Below are 18,959 nucleotides of genomic sequence, written 5' to 3'. Positions count from 1 at the left end.
GCTATGTCCAGCCAGGTTGAAGACCCGTCGACCAATCTGACTGGCCAATAGTTCTCAAGGACGGGACTTCCTTCCAAAGTAGTCCCACCCATTGCCAATTAATACTCAATTGAATGTGAAATGACAGTCAAAGAGCAGGAGTCGGCACTGATCGCTCGCCTTCCTGAAAATTCTACCCTAAGAGTCTGAATGGCTTACTCCCAATCCTATGCTGTTATGTAACAAGCCCATTCCTTTTTGAATGATTTCACACTATCTGCTCATGTCTCGAAATATCTCTCAAGATCGATATCTCCTGAAAATATCCAGTTGCTTCTGAAACCGATTTATATTGCTCACTTCAATATTTGCCAGGGTCACTCAACTCCTGACTGTACTCCTTAGTCAAAACATGGACGAAAGTGCTAAATTCTAGAGATGAGGTGAGATTGACTGCCTTTAGCATCAAGACAGAATTTGAATGAGTGTGGCATCAAGCAGCCCTGATAAAAGTTAATGTGAAATAGGGGGGAAACTATCCACTGGTTGGAGTCATGCCTTGGACAAAGGAAGATTGTTGTGGTTGTTGGAGATCAATCATGGGGCTGGTTAGCTCAGTGGGCTTGAGAGCCGGTTTGTGATGAAGAACAAGGCCAGCAGCGCGGGTTCAATTCCCGTACCAGCTTCTATGAACAGGCGCCGGAATGTGGCGATTAGGGGCTCCTCACAGTAACTTCATACTTGTGACAATGAAAGGTTATTATTATCTCAGCCCTAGGATATCACTGCAGGAATTCCTCAGGGTAGTGTCCTAGGCTCAACCATCTTCAGCTGCTTCATTAATGATTTTTCTTCCAACATAAATTAGAAGTGGGGATGTTCACTGATGATTGCAGTGTTCAGTACTATGCACAACTCCTCAGCTATTGAAGCAATCCATTCACACAGACACCAAGACCTGGACAACAGTCAGACTGAGTAGGTCACAGTAACATTCATGCCACACATGTGCCAAGCAATGACCATCTCCAACAAGAGCGAATCTAACCATTTTCCTTGATATTCAGAGGCATTGCCATCGCTGAATACCATCAATATCCTGGAGGTTACTACTGACCAGATACGGAACTGGTCCAGCCATATGAATACAAGAGCAGGTCAACAGCTGAGATGTCTGCAGCAGGTATCTCACTCTATCCTCACCATCTATGAGGTGCAAGTCAGGAGTGCAATGGATGACTACAGCTCCAACACTCAAGAGCTTAACAACGTCCAGGACAAAACAACACATTTAATTGGCATTCCATATACCAACTTAAACATTCACTCCCCCATCAGCAAAGCACAGTGGCAGCAGTGTGTACCACCTACAAGATGCACTGCAGCAACTCACCAAGCCTCTTTCGACAGGACCTTCCAAAACAGTGGCCTCTACCACCTAGACAAACAAGGGCAGCAGATGCACGTTCCCCCAAGTCACACACTATCCTAATTTGGAACTATATTGCTGTTTTGTTACTGTCGCTGGGTCAAAACCCTGGAACTCCCTCCCTAACAGTATTGTGGATATACCTACATCACATGGACCGCAGTGGTTCAGGAAAGTGACTGACCACCACCATCGCAAGGGCAATTTAAAAAAAAGAATTTACAGGATGTGGGCGTCAGTGACTAGGCCAACGTTTATTGCCCATCCCTAATTGCCCCTGAGAAGTGGTGATGAGCTGCCTTCTACAATTGAGTGGCTTGCTAGGTCATTTCAAAGCGCATTTAAGAGTCAACTATCTTACTGCGGATCTGAAGTCACATGAAGGCCAAATCAGGTAAGGATGGCAGATTTCCTTCCCTAAAGAATATTAATGAAGCAGATAGGGTTTTACGACAATTGGTAAATACCTTGATGGGATTCAAACCCCGGTCCATGAAGCATTACCTGGGTCTCTGGATTACCAGTCCGTGACAATAACACTATGCCACCACTGCCTGTTCCGCGGATGAGATAATAAATGCTGGCTTAGTCAGAGTCACACTTGATAAATAAATTTAAAAATATATATCACTGCGCTGCCTCTGTGCCTTCTCCTAGCTCAAGTATTTTAAAGATGTGGCTTGACACAAAGAATGCACAAAGAATTTCCTTTTAAAATTCTCCTCATGATCTTGAAAACTCAAATTAGGTCACCTAATTACCATAACAGATCTGTAAACGGAGGTTGGCACATTGAACAGCAGCAGGTTACAAGAGCATCATGTCACCAATAACATCTGCTCAGAAAATAGGAGTAAAACGGAGACACAAATGAATTGCAAATTTATGCACCATAGCGCAAAGCAAATCTGTTATGGTGCAAACTTTCCCTGTTGTCCAATCTGGTGAGATTTCTGCACTGATTTGAATTTTTCTAACTGGTATTTAGCTCATCTTCAACACAGTGACACTTTCCCTTTGGAGGTACACTGAGACGGATAGAATACAGAAAAACATTTTAATTTTTTACCACAGCTTTCAGCTCTCCTATGGGAGTTCTAGTTTTATTCACCTTGAACGTCCAAATGATCCTCCTCTTGAAGCATATATTATTCACCAAAAGTTCAATTTGACTTTTTGTGTTCAATATTTCTGTATTTGATTATGAGAGTCAGGTAACTGATCTATGCTCACTTTTCTTGATTGGTTAACCCTGGGTGTTGACTCAGAGAAAAGTAAACAGACAACACAGAAGCTACTAGAAGCTGAACTGAAGGGATGGTGTGGACATTTTGAGCATTGTGAAAAAAGCTCTGCTTGTGAAACAAGTGTCATCTCTGCATTGCTTTGAGGCAAATCAAGTATAGAAATATAACACAGCTCATGAGAAGCACAAAACATTTAACTCTAGATTTTATGAAACAATAATTCTGAATATTTTGATTTCCGATCTCATTACTGACTTTTGGAGATATCTATCTACTCTAATTGTGGCAGATTCCAGCAGAAGCTTTACTGCCAGAGAAAAAAGTGGTGGGCCACTGCCAAAGAAAAAAGAAGGATGTGCCTTCCTACCGAAACTCATTGTTACACTGGGCCTGGGCCCGCTGCAGTTGCAGATCTATTTATGTTGAATTAGGGATGCCCCAGAGATCTTGGTGCGGTGTGGCAGGGGGATTTTAGTAGATGTGACACAATTGATTTGCCATGTTGCTGCATCAAGAAACATTACATTCCCTTGGCACAACAGTAAACTACCCGCTGTCATTTTATTGAGAGAAAAGTACATTTGAAAACAAAGATTTGGATATTTACAATATCTGATTTATTGCAACCATGCTCACCAAAGATAGAAATGTGACCTTAAACAGGTACAGTGAATGAAAGAGCCCACTTAATGAGAACAACTCAGGATGCATTTTTAGGGTACATTTTAATTCCTAGATCCGCCCAACCACCAACCCCCACGCCCCACTTCAATTAACGACAAGGCCTCATTAACGTCCTACCATCCAGCTACAAACCACAAGAGATGTCCAGTGACAATTCAGAGGGTCTTAGAAAGATCAGACAGCACTCAGTGCTCTGCTAGGTGGCTGGGGTTTGGGGAAATTAAGACAGATCAGGAGTTAAGATTTTACCCAGTCAGAGGGAGGATATCCAGGAAAGGGTCTTTAGCAGTAGAGTGGTGTCTGTCAGTAGTACGTCTCTGCTGAAGACATCAGAGATTTGGGGGTCAGGGAGGTGGGGCGGAGTCCCGAGATTGTTTGACAGTTCCTCGGCATCCTATTGGAAAGTTCCGGATCATGGCCCCGGTACCTTCATGTTAGAGGGTTCCTTAAAAAAATTCTCTCTCCATCATCTACCAGCCCCAGTCTTTTGTTGCCCCAGGCACAAAATCTGGTCTGAAATCTGCAGACCCAATACTACCCCCCACCAGCACCACCAGACTTCTGCTCCTCAGTGAGCATCATTTAACACGGCATTCCAGATCTCACACATTTTGTGGGCAAGGATGCAAAAATTCCTAGTGTCATGGTCTCCATGTTCATTGTTCGTCAGCTTGTTTGTTGTGGTTGGAGGCTCTGGCACAGGAAACTCTATTGCACAACACCTAGCTCCAACTTGGCCATTGTGACAGATTCCTATTGGAGTTACTGTGGTGAATGTAATATATATATATATATGATAATTCACACTGTCTTTGTAAGCACAGTAGCGCTATCCTACCACTAGGGGGAGTAGCTCTGGGAGTACTCAGGAACTTGTACTGGGCTCAACCCTTGGCTCCGCCCATGACTCCTCCCCCTAGTGATGCTGTATAAATACCCTTGTCCAGAGTCAACCTGAGTTCACTAAGAGTTCATCAACGGGTAACAGGCTGGCTCTGAAGTAAGTCGATTAAAGCCTAGATTCATATAGGAAACACGTGTCTGGTGAATTGATGGTTCCATCAATTTAATCGACTTAAGAACAGTAAAGATCGATCATGGAATCGGCCCTCAAGCCTGGACGCCAGGAACTCGACCCGCAGGATGCAGAGGCTAAAGAAATCTTCTCCCACTGGATCCGGTGCTTCAAGGCCTACCTGGCAGAAGTGAGCACAGCCAAAACGACAGAGGAACAGAAGCTAAGTCTACTGCACGCGAGGGTGAGCCACAGAATCTCTACGCAACTAAACTCGGCCAGTTCATATACTGCAGCGCTAGCAGTTCTCGATAAAATTTATGTAAGGCCTATTAATGAAGTTTACGCTCGCCGTGTGTTCACGACTCACCGCCAGCGGCCTACAGAATCACTCGCCGAATTTCTAAGGGAACTCAATAATTTGTCCAATGACTGTAATTACCAAGCGGTTACGCGGCTGAACACAGGGAACTTGCTGTACGCGATGTTTTTGTAGCGGGCCTCAGGTCTAACTATGTGCGCCAACGACTGCTGGAAAAGGGGGCACAGGACTTAGAAACGACTGTGGAAGCTGCTACCACGATGGAGGTCTCCTTCCGCAGCCTTAACTCGTTCCCCGCGGACCTCGCGACCCAATCATGGGCCCCCGACCAGCGACTCCCCCAGGCCTGTGCTACGCGGCCGCCCAGCCACTATGCTGCCCCAGCCAGCCACTACGCTGCTCCAGCCAGCCACTATGCTGCTCCAGCCCGCCATTTCTGCGGCCAGAACCAGCATCCGCAGCAGCACTGCTCGGCCCGCAACGCAACCTGCAGCAGCTGCGGGCGAAAAGGCTATTACGCAAGAGCGTGCCTTGCTAAAAGAGCCCCAGCTTCCAACTCCCCAGCAACTCGAAGTAATCGCTCCCCACACTCGCAGGCCCGCGGGGCCCAAAACGCTGCGGCCTAGGCCCCGACTCCGCCCCCTCCAGCCACGTGCGATCCATGGGGGCCACCATCTTGGAAAACCTCCACCACGCGGCCAGCCACGTGCGACTCATGGGGGCCGCCATCTTGGACGCCATCTTCCTCGCCGCCCGCCACGTGCGATCCATGGGCCCGATTGGCATCTCCGCGCTCAGACAACTCAGCGGAAGAATACGAATATGAACTCAGAGGGCAGTCATCACGGGGCCACTCCAACACAGCTGATCGAGCCGCCGACTACCCGCAACTCAGCGCGGTCACTCTAGACCAATCACGACCAAAGAATCTACGAAACACGATGGCAGAGGTCCATATCAACGGGTACAGAACGCCATGCCTCTTCAACTCCGGGAGCACTGAGAGCTTCATACATCCAGACCTGGTAAGACGCTGTTCACTCCCCGTTTTCCCTGTGCGGCAAACTATCTCGCTCGCTTCAGGCTCCCATTCGGTCCAGATCCAGGGGCGCACCGCCGCGCCACTCACAATCCGAGGCGCTAGCTACTCGAAATTCAAACTCTACGTTTTGCCCGAACTCTACGCGCCACTCTTATTAGGCCTAGACTTCCAATGTAACCTCAAGAACCTCACCCTCAGCTTCGGAGGGCCCCTGCCCCCACTCACGATCTGCAGCCTCGTTACGCTGCGAATCCCCCCCCTCCCCTCTTCGCCAATCTCACAAAGGACTGTAAACCCGTAGCCACTCGTAGCAGGCGGTATAGCCTGCAGGATAGTGTATTTATCAGAGCAGAGGTCCAAAGGCTACTCAGTGAGGGGGTTATAGAGGCCAGCAATAGTCCCTGGAGAGCTCAGGTGGTGGTCGTTAAGAACGGGGAAAAATTCCGTATGGTGGTCGACTACAGTCAGACCATAAATAGATTTACGCTCCTCGACACGTATCCCCTCCCCAGGATTGCAGACATGGTAAACCAGATCGGCCAGTACCGGCTCTTTTCCACGGTGGATCTGAAGTCTGCATACCACCAGCTCCCAATCCGCCCGGAGGACCGCCACTACACGGCATTCGAGGCCGATGGCCGCCTCTTCTATTTCCTCCGGGTCCCTTTCGGCGTAACTAATGGGGACTCGGTGTTCCAACGAGCAATGGACCGAATGATGGACCAGTACGGGCTGCGGGCCACGTTTCTGTACTTGGACAATGTCGCCATCTGCGGCTATGACCAGCAGGACCACGACGCCAACCTCCACCGTTTTCTCCAGGCGGCACAGAAACTGAATCTCACGTACAACAAGGAGAAATGCGTTTTCCACACAACCAGACTAGCCATCCTCGGCTATGTCGTGGAAAACGGAGTCCTGGGCCCAGACCCGGACCGTATGCGCCCCCTCTTAGAACTCCCCCTCCCTCATTGCCCCAAGGCCCTCAAACGGTGCTTGGGTTTCTTTTCCAACTACGCTCAGTGGGTCCCTCAATATGCGGACAAAGCCCGCCCACTCTTTAGGGCCACACGATTTCCCCTGTCAGCCGAGGCAAGCCAGGCCTTCGACGGCATCAAGGACATCTCCAAAGCGGTCATGCGGGCGGTGGATGAATCCACTCCATTTCAGGTAGAGAGCGACGCCTCAGAGGTCGCTCTTGCAGTCACGTTAAATCAGGCAGGGAGACCAGTCGCATTTTTCTCCCGTACCCTCTCCGCTTCAGAACTCCGACACTCGTCAGTCGAGAAAGAAGCACAAGTCATTGTGGAGGCTATCTGTCACTGGAGGCACTACCTCACAGGTAGGAGGTTCACCCTCATCACCGACCAAAAATCGGTTGCCTTCATGTTCGACAACTCGCAAAGGGGCAAAATTAAAAACGACAAAATTCTGAGGTGGAGGATCGAACTCTCCACCTACAATTACGATATTAAATATCAACCCGGGAAGCTCAACGAGCCTCTGGATGCCCTATCCCGCGGGACATGCGCCAGCGCGCAGATCGACCGATTAAAAGTCATCACAATGACCTCTGCCACCCGGGGGTCACCCGGCTCGCCCACTACATCAGGGCCCGAAACCTGCCTTTCTCCAACGAGGAGGTAAAAGCGGTCACCAGGGACTGCCCGATCTGTGTGGAGTGCAAACCGCACTTCTATAGACCAGACAGGGCCCACCTGGTCAAGGGTTCTAGGCCCTTTGAACGCCTTGCGATTGATTTCAAAGGGCCACTCCCCTCAACTAACAAGAACGTTTACTTTTTAAACGTCGTAGACGAGTTCTCCCGTTTCCCATTCGCTATCCCGTGCCCCGACATGACCCCCACACAGTCATTATGGCCCTGCATAGCATCTTCACCCTGTTTGGTTTCCCCAGCTACGTACACAGCGACCGGGGTTCGTCCTTCATGAGCGACGAGCTGCGTCAGTACCTGCTCGACAAGGGCATTGCCTCGAGCAGGACTACCAGCTACAACCCCAGGGGGAACGGGCAGGTGGAGAGGGAGAACGCGACGGTCTGGAAGACTGTCCTACTGACCCTCCGGTATAGAAAGCTCCAAGTCTCCCAGTGGCAGGAAGTCCTCCCAGACGCGCTCCACGCTATTAGATCCCTTTTGTGCACGGCGACCAATCAGACCCCTCACGAGAGGCTCTTCATTTTTTCCAGGGGTACTACCGCGGGGGTCTCACTTCCGGCATGGCTGAGGACGCCGGGCCCCGTACTTCTGAGGAAACACGTCAGGGCGCACACAACCGACCCCCTTGTTGAAGAGGTGCACCTGCTCCACTCCAACTCCCAGTACGTATTCGTCGAGTTCCCTGACGGCCATCAGGACACAGTATCCCTCCGGGATCTGGCACCCGCCGGATCCAGCGCCCCCCTCTACCCCCACAGAAGGACCTCTCACCCTACACCCCATGCTGCTGCCCCCTCACGCTCCCGAGCCCACGAGCTCGCTCCACCAGTTCCACCCACCCTCGCCGGCCAGCCCCCAGTCCCCGGTCGAACCAGGAGACAACCCTCCCTGGAGTCTGCCATCGTACCCCAGCACACAACACCCATCCAGCCACCGCAAGAGGCTGCAACCCCGGTGCTCCGCAGATCACAGCGGACAATTCGACCACCGGACAGACTGACGTTGTAGGCCACCACCCCCGTCGGACTTGATTTTTTTGCAGGGGGTGAATGTGGTGAATGTAATATGTGTATATATATATATATATATATGATAATTCACACTGTCTTTGTAAGTGCAGTAGCTCTATCCTACCACTAGGGGGAATAGCTCTGGGAGTACTCAGGAACTTGTACTGGGCTCCACCCTTTGCTCCGCCCATGACTCCTCCCCCTAGTGGTGCTGTATAAATACCCTTGTCCAGAGTCAGCCTGAGTTCACTCAGAGTTCATCAACGGGTAACAGGCTGGCTCTGAAGTAAGTCGATTAAAGCCTAGATTCATATTGGAAACACGTGTCTGGTGAATTGATGGTTCCATCAGTTACAATGGATAATTTTGGTGCAAATATTTCATGGAGAAGGTGCTGAAGCTCATTTAAAAAATAATGAACTACTTTTCAGTACCATTTTCCTGATATAGGAAATGTCAGTGCTGAGTGTGGGGTGTGTAAGAGGTGGTGCACATTGATAATATAACAATTTTTCTGCCGGTCCAAAGGATATTCCATACATCCTAATTATGGGCGCTCGCAGCACTGAGAAACACAACACTACTAGACCAGTATTCTTCAAACTTTTTTTCCAGGGACCCATTTTTACCAACCGGCCAACCTTCGGGACCCAACCCGGCCGACCTTCGCGACCCACGCTGGCCGACCTTTGCGACCCACGCTGGCCGACCTTTGCGACCCACGCTGGCCGACCTGAGCGACCCACCATTTTCTCTTACCTTGTTTGCTGCTGATAAAAATGGAGGAAATGGTTTTGGGTCCCTTTGGCCCTCGTACATGCTCCTCCAATGGAACCTGTTCGATGAAGATGAAGCCTTCCGGTGTTGGAAAGTATAGAGTCTCCATCTGTCCAAAGTTCGGCATTTTTTCCTGTAAAATTCTATCAAATAAACCCCCCACCCCGAACTTGTAAAAAAAAAAAATGAATAAAATAAATGAAAAAATAATAATGAAATGAATGGGCAGCACGGTGGCCTAGTGGTTAGCACAACCGCCTCACGGCGCTGAGGTCCCAGGTTCGATCCCGGCTCTGGGTCACTGTCCGTGTGGAGTTTGCACATTCTCCCCGTGTCTGCGTGGGTTTCGCCCCCACAACCCAAAAAAAAATGTGCAGAGTAGGTGGATTGGCCACGCTAAATTGCCCCTTAATTGGAAAAAATAATTGGGTAATCTAAATTTATAAAAAAAAAAAAAAAATAATGAAATGAATAAAATAAATGAATAAAAAACCCCCGAACTTGTAAAACAAAAAGCTGCGACCGTTTAAAAAAATAGCTTTTTGCGCATGTACGGCAACTTGTTTTTACATGTTATTAAAAGCCGGCTGCTGCACGGGGATTTGCGCGATCGGGAGCGCCGTGAAGGATGGCTCTGCGACCAACCCACGGGTCGTGCCCCCAAGTTTGAAGAATACTGTACTAGACGTCACTCAGGTCATATGGGGGCCTCAGCAGGGAATACGCGGCCGAGGCTGCATGTAGCCCCGTTTTCTGCACTGAAGAGCTTCGCTCTCTGGAACTCCTCATTGCAGAGACAGATTGGGAACCCCTGACACGACCCCGATCTCTGAGCCCCCAACACGACTCCCCTCCCCCACCCACGCCCCAACTCATTATGAGGAGTCCCCGGGTCCTCTCCTCACCTTCCAACACACAAGCAGGGCACCCCTGGCCCGATCGCCGCTGCATGAAAAATGCCAGCTTGGCACCATGGCAGTGCCAACCTGGTACCCTGGCAATGCCCCTGCCAGCTGGAACTGCCAGGCTGGCAATGCCAGGGTACCTAGATGGCACCAGCAATGCCAAGGTACCGCTCTGCCCAAAGAGCATGCACTGGGGGCCTCCGATCCCCTTGGAGATCCCCTCAAGTGCTATTCCATCTGGTCCCTTCAACTCTCCAACTTTTCTGTTTTGTTAGCCCACCAATCCAAATGTTCACTGAAGCTACACTAACCCTGAACTTTTATCGCTCTAGTTTCTCTCCTAATTTTCCTCATGTCCTCTCTGAGTTCATCTTGCCCATGAGACCTACCTCCTGTTGCTCTCTGCTATGGGTTGGTGGTGAGGGAGGGGCAGTGGCAAGGTGGCTATGTCACTGGACTAGGAATCCAGAGAAGCAGGCCAATGGTCTGAGGACGTGGGTTCAAATCCCACCATGGTGAAGCTGGCAAAATGTAAATTAAATTATTAAAATCTGGAATTGATAGCTAGTCTCAATAACAGTGAAAAACACTGGGCGCGTTTCTCTGCACCCCACGCCGGGTGGGAGAATCGCGGGAGGGCCGGGCGAATCACGCCACGCCGCCCTGGCACCCCCTGCGATTCTCCCACCCCCCAAAAATGGCGTGTCGTGTTTTTCGACAGGCCGCTCGTAGAATCGCCGCTCGCCGTTTCACAGGTGAGTGTGGGGTCTGTAGGGGGCGGAGGATCGAGCACCACAAGCGTGCTCAGCAGATGTCTGGCCCGCAATCGGTGCCCACCGATCGTCGGGCCGGCGTCTGTAAACGACGCACTCTTTTCCCTCCGCCGCCCCGCAAGATCAAGCCGCCATGTCTTGCGGGGCAGCGGAGGGGAAGACAGCAACCGCGCATGCGTGGGTTGGAGCCAGCCAACCTGTGCATGCGCGGCTGACGTCACTCCGGCGCCGCCGGCCGCATCATTCCCGGCGTGCCGCTTTGACGCAAGCGTCAAGGCCGGGCTCTCGGGATTCAGGCGCCGTCGCTCCTAGCCCCCTGGGGGGGGAGAATAGGGGGCAAGGAGCGGCCTCCGACGCCGGAGTGAAACACTCTAGGTTTCACTCTGGCGTCGGCACTCAGTCTCCCGTTGGGAGAATCGCGCCTGCTGTTTTGAACAGGTACAGGAGAACACTTTGGAAATCGACCTAGAGAGGCCATGAAAGTTGCCACCGCGGCAGGCTTTGGAAAAGGCACAAATCTCCCTAACAGACGAAAAATTGCTTCAAAATTGCAAGTATTGCCTTTGACTTCCTGTGTATGTGGGATGAGAGCTGCACGTTCGGTTAGTGGGAACTAGTGTGTTAAGGTTAAAAAGCCACATACAATCTATGATAGAGTTGAAATTTAAAAGTTTAAATATTGTTTTCTTTTCTTTTGTTTTAATAAAGTTTGTTTATAAAATAACCAATACCTACTTCTCATATTATCACTCCTGGAATAAATCAATCTTTCCGCATCATCTTAAAACTTAAAAAGAGTTATGACTCTGGTCAAGTCTCTTAGCCCCTGTTGAGAGCTGACCAGGCGTCCATAACACCGTCATTCATTGCCTTTGCTGCCAGACACTTGTTGATCAGCCATGACTCCATTAGTAGCATTCTTGGTTGTCATTCCAGGATTTGAGCACAAAAATCAATCTAGTGCAGTACTGAGGGAATGCTGCAGTGTTCAACCTGTCATCTTTCAGGAAGATTTAAACTGAGTTCCCGTCTGTCCTCTCGGGTGGGTATAATCGATCCAATGCCAATATTTCAAAGAAATGCAGTGGAGAGATATCCCTGAATTCCTGACTAATATTTATCCCTCAATGTCCAGCACGATATTAGATTATCTGCTCATTGTCACCTTGCTATATGCAAATTGGCTGCTGCATTTTCTGCATCACCACAGTAACTACACTTCAGAAAGTACTTCTTTGGCTCATCCCAGCCCCAACACTATATTACAGTGGGGTGGCAGGGCCGCGGAAGGGAAGCTCACCCTTGTCTCAATTAAGACCCTTCAGTGGCCACCTAATGGGCTTTTCCTACACAGCCTCAATTTTTCGGCTGGTGGGTGCCAAGAAGCTCAGGGTGCGAAACAGAAAGATTTAAGTCCTCAATATTGGGCAGGAAAGATGGGGGGAGGACTCCTTAAGAGGTTTCCCCTCAAGGACCTGACATTTCCAGACAAACCTCCACTCTCCCCCACCCCCCAGCCTATCTCCCATTAGCCCAATATCCCCCCTGGTGACCACCCTCTATCACCCTCTCCCTGGGATCCCTACTTACCTGGCCTCCATGTCTAGACACTTAGTTGCAGGTGTGCCACTGCTACCCTGTGGCTGGATGGGCTGGAGAGCTGTACACCAATCAGATTGGTCGACAGCTCTCCAAGGCTGCTCTGTACTGAATCTTGCTGCCACCACTGATCAACATGTTGTGTTATTGTAATGATAAAATACCTTGGGCTTATTTACTGTACAAGGCACCAATCACTCATAAGGGATTGGGTAAGCACATTGTGGGTTCCTTTATTAAGGCTAGGCACATGCGGTCCGTTAGACATAGGTATAAAGCTTGAAGGCATCAGAACTACGTGTGTGCTCTGCTCAAAGCAAAAGTAAAACTATGTCTAGATCACAGGACACATTTTCATTCTCATGATGTCATGCTGATATCCCTTGAAGGTATATTGTAACAGTGAGTAGTGTGAGTGTTTTTAACAGAAAATGTGTATCTAATTGTCTGACCAAACCATTTGAGAGCCATCTTCTGCAGTCATATTTAAGATTAAATACTGCTATAAATGGAGCATAGAGGGCTGGATTCTCCATTATTGGGACTATGTCCCCACGCCGGCATCAAAACAGTGGAGTTTCACACCAGAAAAACTGGCCCTGCAGGGGACTAGCAGGGGCCCGGCGTAGATCTAGTAGCTTTTATTGCAGATACGGGCCCCCGCACTTCCGGGTTGGAGGCCACGCATGCGCACGGCGACGGCCTCCAACGGCCACGCCATGCTCTATGATGGACTCAGACCGGGGAGCTGGACCCAAAAAAAAAACCCCCAATTGGCTGCGCACCCGATCCTCAACGCCAGCACAAACATTTCCCGGCCACCTATAAGGCCCCCCCTGCCCTCCAATCGGCCCGCCCCCAGCCAGGACAGCCGTGGACTGAGTCCGCAGCCACCACGTAAGTATCCTGACCGGCTGGATCACATTAGTTCTGGACTTCAGCCGGTCGGGGGAGGAGAATGGTGGAGCGGGCCTCTGGCAATGGCCCCCAGGTAGGTCCTGGGCAGCGCGCCGTACTCGCTTTTCCAGTACGCCGCTTTTCAGGGCCCACAGAATTGGGGAACCGGCGCCGGTCCCGATTTCTTGTGGGAAAATAGATTCTCCGCCCCCGCTCCAGCTGCGATTTCGGCATTGGCCTGCAAAGAATCCAGCCCAGTAGCCTTAACAAAGTCAAAGCACTGGCATTTTGTATTGATGCAATAGCCCTGGACTACAATATTTTGTTATCTGTACAGGTTATTCATTAAGCAACAGAAATTTGTGTCCTTCCCTCTCACTTCACTTATAAAAACAACTTATATTTATAACATCTTTAAAGTAATAAAACACCACAAGGTACTTCACAGAAGCATTATTGAACAAAGTATGCCACACAGGGTGCAATAGAACCAAATGAGAACTAACCCCTGTCATGATATGCACTCATGCACATAATGAGATACAGACAGGCAGTGACAGACACCCAGTACAGCCAATCAACACACAGGACAGAACACAACCAATCACCAGGCAGAACACGAGAAGGTGGTTTCCCACTATAAAACACACAAGGCATCAGCACTGTGCCTCTTTCCACTGGTGACAACTGTAGTGACAGTCAGGGTGTATATATATCCGGCGGGGCGTCAGAGAATTCCGGCCCTGGAGTTTGGAGTGTGGATCGAAACTAGACTTCAGTCTTCCCAATATTTATTTGGCAGAAATGTCTGCTCATCCAGTACTGGATATGGGCAGTCTGATCATTTTACAACAGTGGAGGAGTCGGCAGAGGTGATACTGAAAATGAGCAGAATATTGTCAATGTGCACGTGGAATTTAACACTGTACTTCTGGATAGTGTTGGCTAGGGAGCAGCATGTAAAAGAGAAATAAGAGGGGGCGAAAGATCGATCCTTGGGAGATATCAGAAGTAACAGTTCAGGAGCAGGAAGAGATGCAAGTAATTAGATGAGAATGGAGCCAGATGAGAGCAGTCCCATCCAGCTGGAATGGGTGGAGAGGCATTGGAGGAGGATGGTATGGTCAAGCATGTCAAAGGCAGAAGACAGGCCAAGAAGGACAAAGAGGTAAAGTTTAACTTTGTCACAGGCACATGGGAAGTCTTTTTTAACCTAGGTTAGAGCTGTTTTCAGAGGAAATCTGATTGGAGGGATTCAAAAATGGACTTCCAGGAAAGATCAGAACGGATTTGGGAGACAGCAACATGGTCAAGGATCTTGGAAAGGGATGGGGAGTTGGAAATGGGACTGTAGTTGGCTAGGACAGTCTCTCAGTAGTGGAAATCTGTAACTCGTTCCTTCAAAATTCTATGCAAGTAGGCACGATTGACATTTTAAAGTCTGGCATCACTTGATTTTTGTTATGATGTGGAGATGCCGGCGTTGGACTGGGGTGAGCACAGTAAGAAGTCTTACAACACCAGGTTAAAGTCCAACATGTTTGTTTCAAACACTAGCTTTCGGAGCACTGCTCCTTCCTCAGGTGAATGAAGAGGTATGTTCTAGATTTTTGTTAAGTAAGGATATTAAGGGATTATGGTTCAAAATCAGGTGATTGGAGTTGAGGTATAGATTAGTCACAGTGAAATCAAATGGCAGAACAGCCTTAAAGTGCTGACTGGCCTAATCAAAGTTCTGCACTATTTTATTTTAGCGTTTTGTTTGGAATTATGACTTCAGATCTGCACCTACACAACTTCTCAATCCACAGCTGTGTCCATTGCAACCTGGAGCTACATTGTGTCCTCGCACCCACGGGGCGCAATATACAGGGACATCCTGCCAAAGTACCTTTCTTCCATTTGTAGTTTCAACAAAAATGTTTGTGATTAATACCAGAATAAATAAGTGACAAAACTGCAAAGTCAGCAAAACAAACTCTGCTTAATATCTCATTCAAATCTCTCTCTATGGACACATCCTTACTTTCAAGTGTTGCAGTACAAAGAACAAAGTCAACAGTGTCCTGGAGAATGAAATTAGCTGTCGTATTTAATTCTCTGCAACTTCCTTTACCTGCATGTGACCGCTTTAATCCTCAATCTATTTTAATTGCTTCAATGACTGTTTGCTGCACTGTATTCAACAGACATTTCTGGCCATCCAATCACTTAGAAAGATTATAAATTGCTGAATGTCAGCAGGAGCAGCTTTATTATTTCCAGAAGCAGCCAAATAGTACTTTTTGAGCAAGCAAGATGAATAATAAAAATAAGGTTCATTTTCCAATGAGAATGCAAACTAATTAATACTAGAAGGTCTTTACTGCCAAATACATTTCAGTGATATGTCTATGTATAAAATATTAAATAAAACCTTCTCCGCACTCCATACACAAAGGGAATGTTTGTTTAACAGAAGCCACCAAGAAAAGAGGAAAGCACACTTCAAAGAACAGAAGTCTGAAAAATACCCACCATGACCTTATCTGCGCTGCTGTTAAAGAGAGCGAGCCAGTCACGGTGCTAATTCAAACGACTGTCATACAGCACAATGAGAACAATCCACTTTTCCAGCTTTTACATACGAGGAACAAAAGACCAATATTCATACACATTCTCATTCAGCGGCAGTTTCCACGGCAACCTGGAGCTACAATATGCCCTAAGCTGAATTTTAAAACCTGTTGAGCCTCTCGCAGATTTATAGCGACATGTTGCTTTACAAAGTCACTAATAATACGTAAACAGTAAATGGTAACAGATGGTTGTTACTGAGTGGAACAATTAGCAGCTAAAATGTCATACAATTGAGGTGACAAGATGTGACTCTGATAGTTTATAGTTCTGGAGGAGACAGAAGATAATTTACTGTATAATAAAATCACTGTCTAAAACACACTTTACTTTCAAGAGTATTCGTTTCTAAAATCTTGAAAAGGTATTGTTTGGCTTTTGCCTCCAGGTAGAGAAGCTATGAACACTTTATTTGACAATGTATGTGACAAGTCAAGTTTCCAGTCCCAGAATCCCTCATCCTGCAATCCCGGCCGATTTAATAATTCCAAACTCCCGCAAACCACTGCCGAAAACTACCAGGACTTCACTAGAAGTTAAAAAGGAAGTTTAAAAAAAGCAATCACTCAAATAGAAACCTGGTAGGAAAGAGAACCAGCTGAATTAGAAAATGAGACTGAAATATGGAGGAAGTGGGAAGTAAGAGAGGAACTGGGCTGGAAGAGAAAAGCTAAAATGTAAGAATTGTCAAAGGGTAAAGTGATGAGCAGCCTTGGTGAAAGATTGATAATCACTGATGAGTGTCAGAAAGTGGGACAATGTCAATAAGCACCACTAGATGCAGAACTGACCAAGATCCTGCGCTGTTGAATCCTGTATACAGTAAGAAGTCTTACAACACCAGGTTAAAGTCCAACAGGTTTGATTCAAACACGAGCTTTCGGAGCGCAGCTCCTTCCTCAGGTGAATGGCGAGGTATGTTCCAGAAACATTTATATAGACAAAGTCAGAGATGCTGGACAATGCTTGGAATGCAGGCATTTGCAGGTAATCAAATCATTACAGATCCAGGGAGAGGAATCCTGTATAAGTGTATTTATGTTCCCACTGTGCAACTCAAGAAAGGCAACATGCTCTTAGAAAAGTGAAATAAGTTGGTGACTTTGGATGTTTTCAATGAAGTTAAAACCGTTATGAAGTATTTTTGGGACATACGTTTTGGGACTTATGTAAGCAGACATACAGAAACATAGAATTAGGGAAAAAGAGAGAGACACACAAGTAAAATAATGTGGGGGAAGGAGTGGGTAGGGGAGGGGGCAGACAGAGGAGTTGGGTGTTTCCAGGATTTTATCACCTTTTAATTACATTTTCATTGCTAGAGTCTAAAATCTCTGTGGGATTCTCTAACACAATCCAGGAATAATCAGATATGGAAATATGTACAAAACAGAATCAAAGACTGCTTTATAGTATTTCACAGAGATCTTAAAGAGAGATATTTCAACATTTTAGTTGAGACCTTCCACAACAGTGTGTATTTCCAGCATGTTCTGATTTTATTTCAACTTGAATTTTTTCCCCAACTTTTACCTTCCCGGTGCTTGCTCAGCTGAAATGAAACAGCCCATAATCCACAATTTATTTCATATATCACAGAACCAGTGATATTACACTGGGCAGGTACCTCTTACATCATTGCCAAGGGAAAAAAAAATCAGGAAACGCAATCTCACTGGCGAGAATCGCGTTTCCTGACTCTCGTGAGAAGAAAGAAAGAAAGAAAATCGCTTATTGTCACAAGTAGGCTTCAAATGAAGTTACTGTGAAAAGCCCCTAGACGCCACATTCCAGCGCCTGTTCGTGGAGGCTTGTATGGGAATTGAACTGTGCTGCTGGCCTGCCTTGGTCTGCTTTCAAAGCTAGCGATTTAGCCCTGTGCTAAACCAGCCCCAGGTCTTGTACCCCCATCATTGTTCTCGCTGACTGATAACATTGGCTCACAATTCTGCCCTACGACTTTTATCTGCTCTCCAAATTTTCCCATTCCGCCCACAACGTTCCCCACTGCTGGTAGGACCAGCCTTGGTTGTGGTTTTCAAGGGCGGCATGGTAACACAGTGGTTAGCACAGTTGCTTCGCAGCTCCAAGGTCCCAGGTTTGATTCCTGGCTTGGGTCACTGCCTGTGTGGAGTTTGCACATTCTCCCCGTGTCTGCGTGGGTCGCACCCCACAACCCAAAGATGTGCCGATAGGTGGATTATCCACGCTAAATTGCCGCTTAATAAAAAATAAATAAAAATATTAATTATACATCCGATACACCATATTAACTGGCGGGTCAGGCACGGCACATAGTCCACTGTCGTGTCCAGGCGCCAAACTGAAAAAGTACCCATCATCACTGACCCACTATTGAAGAAAGAAGGTGAACCTTCTGAAAATGAAGATAGATCTCCAGGAGCAATCTGAGACCAGAAGATCGACCTCCTGGGAAAGAACATGGATCTCCAGGAACACTGCAAGGCTGAAAGTTGGACCACGCCCATGACACCTGATCTGGAAGATCCACCTGCAGCTGCTCTCCCCCCACCCACTGCTCTGGTATTCCAGGGCCGCTGGTGGCCTCTATCCTGAACTCCAGGGGCAGCCCATACATTGGTTAGGTGAGTCCAGACATCTGTACATCAGCATGTTTCCCAGTGGCGTTGTGACGAATGTGGCGTGGGGGGATCATGCCTTCATCTGCATTCCATTAATGGTATTAAAATAAGGCTCACGCCAGCCCCTGGTGGGTTTTACCCACATGCCGTCGCATGCACAGGCGAAAGATCCCACTGTAAATTCACCCCACTGGGAAACTGATTTCTGGGCCTCCCACTACTTCCCCCTCCCCCCCCAAATGCCTGCCATCGAATCCCCTCGTAGGGGCAGGGTGAATTCTGCCCACTGTTAAATATTCAGGTTTTGCACAAGATAACCTAGAGTGCAGCTTAACTGCCTAACATCTAACGAAAAGATGAAGTGCTGACTGGGAGCAGGATTA

The 18,959-nt window shown here is 48.0% G+C and overlaps 1 protein-coding gene across 6 annotated transcripts in view; it reads right to left on the bottom strand.

The window, feature by feature from the left end:
- pdzd2 (PDZ domain containing 2) overlaps nucleotides 1–18,959 on the bottom strand; it is a 599,663-nt gene that overhangs the window by 237,346 nt on the left and 343,358 nt on the right. The window lies entirely within an intron of this gene.

Source organism: Scyliorhinus canicula, chromosome 3, assembly GCF_902713615.1.
Source record: "Scyliorhinus canicula chromosome 3, sScyCan1.1, whole genome shotgun sequence".
Classification (NCBI taxonomy): Eukaryota; Metazoa; Chordata; class Chondrichthyes; order Carcharhiniformes; family Scyliorhinidae; genus Scyliorhinus; species Scyliorhinus canicula.
Note: the sequence above shows the minus strand (reverse complement) of the source record. Positions and strands in the feature narration are given on the sequence as shown.